The sequence below is a fragment of the Chinchilla lanigera genome, unplaced genomic scaffold (assembly GCF_000276665.1).
Source record: "Chinchilla lanigera isolate Chin_1 unplaced genomic scaffold, ChiLan1.0 scaffold00105, whole genome shotgun sequence".
NCBI lineage: Eukaryota > Metazoa > Chordata > Mammalia > Rodentia > Chinchillidae > Chinchilla > Chinchilla lanigera.
The window spans coordinates 6367714-6374454 of record NW_004955506.1 but is presented as its reverse complement, the minus strand read 5'-3'; positions in this window follow the sequence as shown (position 1 = coordinate 6374454).

The window sequence follows — 6741 nt, the reverse complement described above, 5'->3', positions numbered from 1 at the left end:
GCCAAAACTGTCTCTCAGTGTTGTCCAGCATCCCTGAAGGATCGATGCCTTAGCTGAAGATGTTGGCTAAAGCCCAAGGACCAAGGCCTGCTCCTTGCTGGATTTCCCACTTGCTCAGAAAAAACCTTACTCCTCTGTCTGCAGAAAGGCAGGGGATTGTCTCCCAGCCCCCACCTTCTATGCACACATCTAGGCTCTGCCCTTCAAACCCTTCACTGGTCTATGTTTCTTGCCACCCCTCCCCTGAGCTCAGCTGTCCATCCATCTGTCCATCCATCCATAGGAGGCTTTGTGGACGGTAGGGGAGGAGCTGGCCTATGGGAACCAGTGTACGGGGGAGTACACTGGCTTGCGGCAGTCCTGGCCAGTGTGACCGAGAACAGAATCTGGCTGGCTTGTAAACAAGACATTTCTTTCTGGAGGGCAGAAGTGAGATCAGGGAAGCTACGTGCGTTGTGAGGGCCCCTTGCAGTGCAGACTGCTCACCCCGCCTTGTGTTCTCACATGGCAGAGAGAGGGCCAGTGAGATCTCTGGGGTCCCTTTGTAAGGTCACCAATCTCACTGACGAGGGCTCCATTCTCATGATCTTGCCATCTCCAGAAGCCCTCATTTCCTTAAGCCCTGGGGGTTAAGATTTCAACAAAAGTCCCAGCACTTGGGAGGCTGAGGCAGGAGGATCACTGTGAGTTTGAGGCCAGCCCTGGTTATATAGTGAGTTCAAGGTCAGCCTGGACTACATTGCGAGACCCTGTCTCAAAAAAAAAAATTAATAAAGAAAGAAAAAAATAAAGATTTAACATGTGAGTTGTGTGAGGAGGACACACACATTCCAATCACTCCCTGGGAACAAGTGGTAAAATAGAGATAGAGTCCCTGCCTGGAAACCATGGGGAGGCTGGGGATTGTGCAAGTGACCTTTGAGCTGGGATGTGACAGGCGGGCAGCTAGGGCTTGGGTGGTGAGGGGGTGGGAAAGGATCTTCTGGACAGGAGTAGCAGAGGGAGCGGCGTGGGCGCACCCAGTTTGGCAGGAAGGGGGATAATGAGTTCCATGCGTCGGTTTCCACAGGAGCCCTGGTCACGCCTGTCCCTTGTCTGCTGAATCCAAGAAGGGTCGGGCGAGAGACCCAGGATCTGCTCCGTGGCTTGGCAGCCAGGCACCTGGGTTTGCTGACACCATTGGTCCGCCTGGGGGTGCTCTCAAGTTGAGGGGTACCTAGCGTCCTGCTGATGCTCCACTCAGGAAGATCTGCTCCCCCAGGAGGAAAGCATGGGAATATGTTGTCAGGGTGGTGGCACCCTCTCCTTCCCCCTCCTTGTCTCTTTCTCTTTCTCCCCTCTCCTTTTGTTTTGGATTTTCCCTTTCCTTTTTTATTTTTAAGTGTTTTTGAGACAGGTCTCAGTATGTAGTACAAGCTAGCTTTGAACTTGCTTATAGCCCAGGCTGGCCTCAGACTCACTTCGATCCTCCTGCCTCAGCCTCCAGAGTGCTGGAATTACAGGTATAAACCACCATGGCTGGCTTCTTTGTTTTTGTTGTTGTTGTTTTGTTTTGTTTTTTTTGGTTTTTGAGACAGAGTCTTACTATGCAGTTTAGGCTGACCTTGAACTCACTATGTAGCCCATGCTGGTCTTGAACTCATGGCAGTACTCTTGCCTCAGCCTCTCAAGTCTCTTTTTGGGGGGCTGGGAATTTAGCTCAGCAGTGTCACAACACTGGCCTGGCAAGCACAAGGTTGTGAGTTTGATTCCCGGTACCGGAAAACAACAGACAAAAAGTCTCTTTTTGTTATTTTGAGACAAACTCTTGCTGTGTGCTCAGATGGGCCTCGAATAGGTGTGTGCCACCACTTCCAGCTTTCTTTTTTTTCTTTTCTCTTTTTTGTACCAGGACTCAAACTCAGGATCTTGTACTTGCCAGGCAGGCGCTTGTGCTGCTGAGCTATATCCCCACCCCCATTTCTGTGTTTCTTTTTTTTTTTTTCTTTTCTTTCTTTCTCCTTCCTTTCCACCTTCTTTCTTTTCTTTTTTTTTTTTTGGTACCGGCAATCAAACTCAGGACCTTGCGCTTGCCAGGCAGGCACTTGTGCCACTGAGCTATATCCGTGACCCCTTTCTTTTCCTTTCCTTTTCTTTTTCTTTCTTTACCTTTCTGTTGGAGAGGGTCTCTATGTGACCCTGGTTGATTTTGAACTCAAAGGCTCAAGTGATCCTCTTGCTTCTGTCTCCCAAGTAGCTGGCTCTACAGATGGGAACCACTATGCCCTGCAGGATGCTGGCATTCTGATAGCTCATTCTCACCATCAGCGTCTCACAGCTTTTTCCCGGTGTCTGCAATCTTTCTGAAATGAAGTGGCTATTAGGGACAAAGGTAACTTTGAGTTCTGCAAGAACCTGTTCATATTTGTGTTAAACATAAACAAAAACATGCCAAACCTGGCGTGGTGTGATGATGAACACCTGTAATCCCAGCACTCAGGAAGCTGAGACAGGAGGACTGCAAGCTCCAGCCCAGCCTGGGCAATTTACCATCTTAGTGAGACCCTGACTCAAAACAAACAAGCAATAAAACAAAAACAAAACAAATAATGAAGTGTGGAGATGTAGTTCAGTGTGAAAACCCTGGATTCAGTCCACAATACTAAAAAATAAAAAAGGCTTGTATTTATATCAAATGAATACATTAGGTTAAAAAGTAAACAATTTCAGCTGGGTGTGGTGGCACACCCCTATAATACCAGCACTCGGGAGGCTGAGGCAGGAGGATCTTTGTGAGTTTGAGACAAGCCTGGGCTATAAAGTGACCTCAAGGCCACCCTGAACTGCATAGCGCGACCCTGTCTCAAAAAGAGACCAAAAAAAAGGGGGCTGGGGATTTAGCTCTGCGGCACAGCGGCTGCCTGGCAAGCACAAGGTTGTGAGTTCAATTCCTGGTACCGGAAAACAAACAAACAAACAAAAGACCAAAAAAAAAAAAAAAAGTAAACAATTTCATGAGTATGACAATAAACAGGAGACAGTGGACCCAGCACCCCTTTGCTTCAGGCTCCTGCTCTGCGTGGGTGACCTGCTTTGACTCTTTTAAGGGTTCTTCTTAGAGCCTTTTCTCCACCTCACCGAATCACTGGGACCGTTGAGCAGCTGTGTAGATGTTTGTGCTCAGGTTCAGGGGTTTCATCACTTCCCTCTGGTGGTCAGTTCCTCTTTTCCTGGGCTCAGGCCTTCCCTTCACTTATTCCCCGCCGGCCCCCAGTACTGGGGATCATACCCAGGGCCTTCGCACTGAGTGGCTGAAGCGCTCAAGGCTGGGCTCAAACTTGGGATCCTCCTGCTTCAGCTTCCCGGAGTGCTGGAAGTCCAGTCCTGTGCCACCATGCCTGGCTGCGAAGTCAGTGCCCTGGCGCTTCCCAAGGAGAGCTGTGGAGCTTCTGCCAGGATCTCTGTTCAGGCTGCATCCCTGGTTGAAGGTTGAGCTGAGGCCTGGGAGTCAAGGGTGGGGCCTTTTCCCCTCAGAATCTCAAGTGCTGAGGGCCGGGGACATAGCTCAGTGGCACAGTGCCTGCCTGGCAAGGGTAAAGTTGTGAGTTCGATTTCTGGTACCAAAAAAACCCTCAAGTGCTGGCTCCAGGTCTCTGAACAGCCAGTCTGAGGCCACCGCAGTATACTTCCCAGTCACCATTTTGCCCCCTCCCTGCCTGGAAAAGATCAGACCGTTGTCCTTTCTACCCTGCGCCTGCCTGGCCTCTAGTCCAGCTCCCGCTGGGCCATGCCTTTTTTTTTTTTTTTTTTTTTTTTTTTTTTTTTGGTCTTTTTGAGACAGGGTCTCGCTCTGTAGTTCAGGCTGGCCTTGAGCTCACTTTGTAGCCCAGGTTGGCCTCAAACTCGCAACGATCCTCCTGCCTCAGCCTCCCGAGTGCTGGGATTACAGGCGTGCGTCACCACACCCAGCACCAGGCCATGTCTTTTAGACCCTCTCTTGCTGTAATCCTGTCTCAGATACCCATTCCCCGAAGCGCAGAAACGGAGAGGAGCTGTGATGGACGGGGCAGAGAAGCCAGCAACACCCACAGGCAACTCAGATGTGTGCCTGTGTATCACACCCCAAACTTCATGTGCTTTTTCCTCTTATCCTGGCGCAACTGGCCTAGAGGAGAGGGTGCGTCCATGAGTGGGCAGCGTGAACTGGGGCAGGAGCTTTCTGGGGGACACAGAGCTCCCCCCATACTCATTAATGGCCACTGATGTCTGTGACCCTCTGCTAGAATGGCGGCAGCAGCAGCGGGGCAGGATGTTGCACCCCTCTCAGCACTCTGGGAGGCTGAGGACCCACCACAAGTTCAAGCCCAGGCCAGGCAACTTAGTGAGACCCTGTCTCAAAATGAAAAATAAAAACGGCTGTGGATACAGCTTTGTGCTAAGGCCCTGGGTTCAACTCCCAGTACCACAAAAACAAACAGAAATTTTAAAATTTTCAAATGTTCACTGTTTCCTGACAAATAATTCTACTTTCGGAATTTAGCCTAAGTACACAACCATAATTATGCCCAAGGCTGCCTGCCCCCAAAAACTCATCATGGCAATATTTTATAACCAAAAATAATTTTTCTTTTTTTTTGGTTTGAGATAGACAAGGTCTTGCTACATAGTTCCTCTTGCCTCAGCTGCCTGAGTGCTAGGATTACAGGTGTGCCCACCACACCTGGCTAACCAAAAATACCTTAAAAGTCTAATATTGGGTAAATTATTAGATGGCGATCCTCCTGCTTCAGCCTCCCGACTGCCAGGATTACATGTCTGTTCCACCACACCCAGCTGGGTAAATATTTGCTAATCATTAGGGTACTTCTGGAATCATTCGTGCGTCACAGTCTGCGTGGGGAGGTAAAGGAAGGCCGGTCTGTGTTACTCTGTCACACACAGCAGCCCAGGCTGTGTGAGATCTGGGCCCTCTTCCACTCGCTGTCCCCTCCCAAGGGTCTGGAAAGGTGAACTTGGTATGCAGGCTCCCCGTTCCCTCTCTGAGTCAACAGAGGTCAGCACACACCAGCAGGGCCACCTACTGACAAGACGCTCCACCTGGGGATGCATGAGCTGTGGTTCCAGGCCTTGCCAGCCCTGACCCCACATTCAAGGACAGAATGTCTGCCTGAGTCCCTGCCTGAGACGCCTCTGAGGTCTACCCAGGCTGAGCCTCCTGGGACATGCCCCTCACGGCTACACCCTGTTTCCAAACAGACGGTGTCCTTCAGGTTGTCTGTAGGAGCCGGAGAGAATGCAAGTCCTTCAGGTTGTCTGTAGGAGCCGGAGAGAATGCAAGTCACTTCTTCTTCCCACTTATTTTAGTTCACTTCATTTTTCTACAGTTTTATTGAGATACATTTGATGGAAGATAAACTGCATGTACTTAAAGTATAAAAACAGAAACAGAGAGAGGCCAGCTGAGAGTGGTAGCACGCACCTGTAATCCCAGCGCCCTAGAAGGCTGAGGTAGGAGGATTGTAAGTTTTCCTGAGCAATTTAGGCGTTTAGCAAGACTCTGTCAAAAAAAAAAAAAAAAAAAAAAAAAGGCTGGGGATGTAGGTCAGTGCAAAGGCCCTGGGTTCAATCCCCGGTACAAAGAAAACAAAACAAAACAAAAACCAGAGGCCAATAGTCACTCCTTTGAGAACTGTGATCCCTTTGACCATCATTAGAATATTTCTCTCGGAATCACTATAGCCTCAGGCCAGGGGCTGGGCAGCTCTTGGGCACACAGGCCCAATGGCACCTGTCCCCAGCCCAGAGTACTGTCCCATGGCTTCCTCAGTTGAGCACTGAGGCCTCTTCCTGTGGTGCTGGAGGGAGCTGGGCCCCAGGCCGATGGCACAGGGTGAGGGTCCTTCCCTCCAGGAGCCAGAAGACGGGGCAGAGGGGCCGGCTGAAGAGGGCGTGGAAGGTGTGCAGGAGCCGGACCTGCGGCTCCAGGCTGTAGAAGGTGAGGCAGCCACGAGCCAGGTCCAAATCCACGCCCAGGAGCCGTGCAGACACCCGGGGGAGGCGCTGAGCATCGCCATTGTGCCGGGCCAGGACACTGTCCTCTTGGATGCAGAGGCCCCAGGAACAGGACTCCTGGCCGATGTTGTCTGTGTTGGTTCCCAGCTTCTGCCGAGTCAGTTCCGGGTAGGCGACTCCCAGAGTCACTGAGTGGTCAGAGGCGCGTACCTCCCAGTAGTGGTGCCCCGCCTGGAAGCTCTGGGCACACTGCACCTGCCAGAGCTTGAAGCTGCCCGGCCGGGCCGGGCCTTGAGACTGCCGACAGTGTGTCACCCGGCGGTCCTGGCAGGATAGGTTGAAGTGGTGGTTGGCACTGTCTGGATCAAAGGTGAGATTTCGATAATCTATTGGGGAGAGACAGGCGGAAGTAGGCAAAGGTGCCATCCTGCCCACAGAAGGGAGACGGCAACGACAGCTCCACTGACCGACCACAAAGGGTGGCCTGGGCACACTGCAGGGGAGCGCTAGACATCATCACCAAGTTCACGCCTCACTGTGACTCTGGGGTGGCATCTTCATTTGAAGTCCTTTTTTTTTTGGCTTTTTTCCGGTACTGGGAATCGAACTCACGACCTTGCGCTTGCCAGGCAGGCGCTGTGCCGCTGAGCTAAAGCCCCAGCCCTGGCATCTTCATTTGATAGAGGAGAAAACCGAGGCCCAGAGAGATAAACTAACTTGGTACTTAGTGGAAGAATATTGATGGCTCTC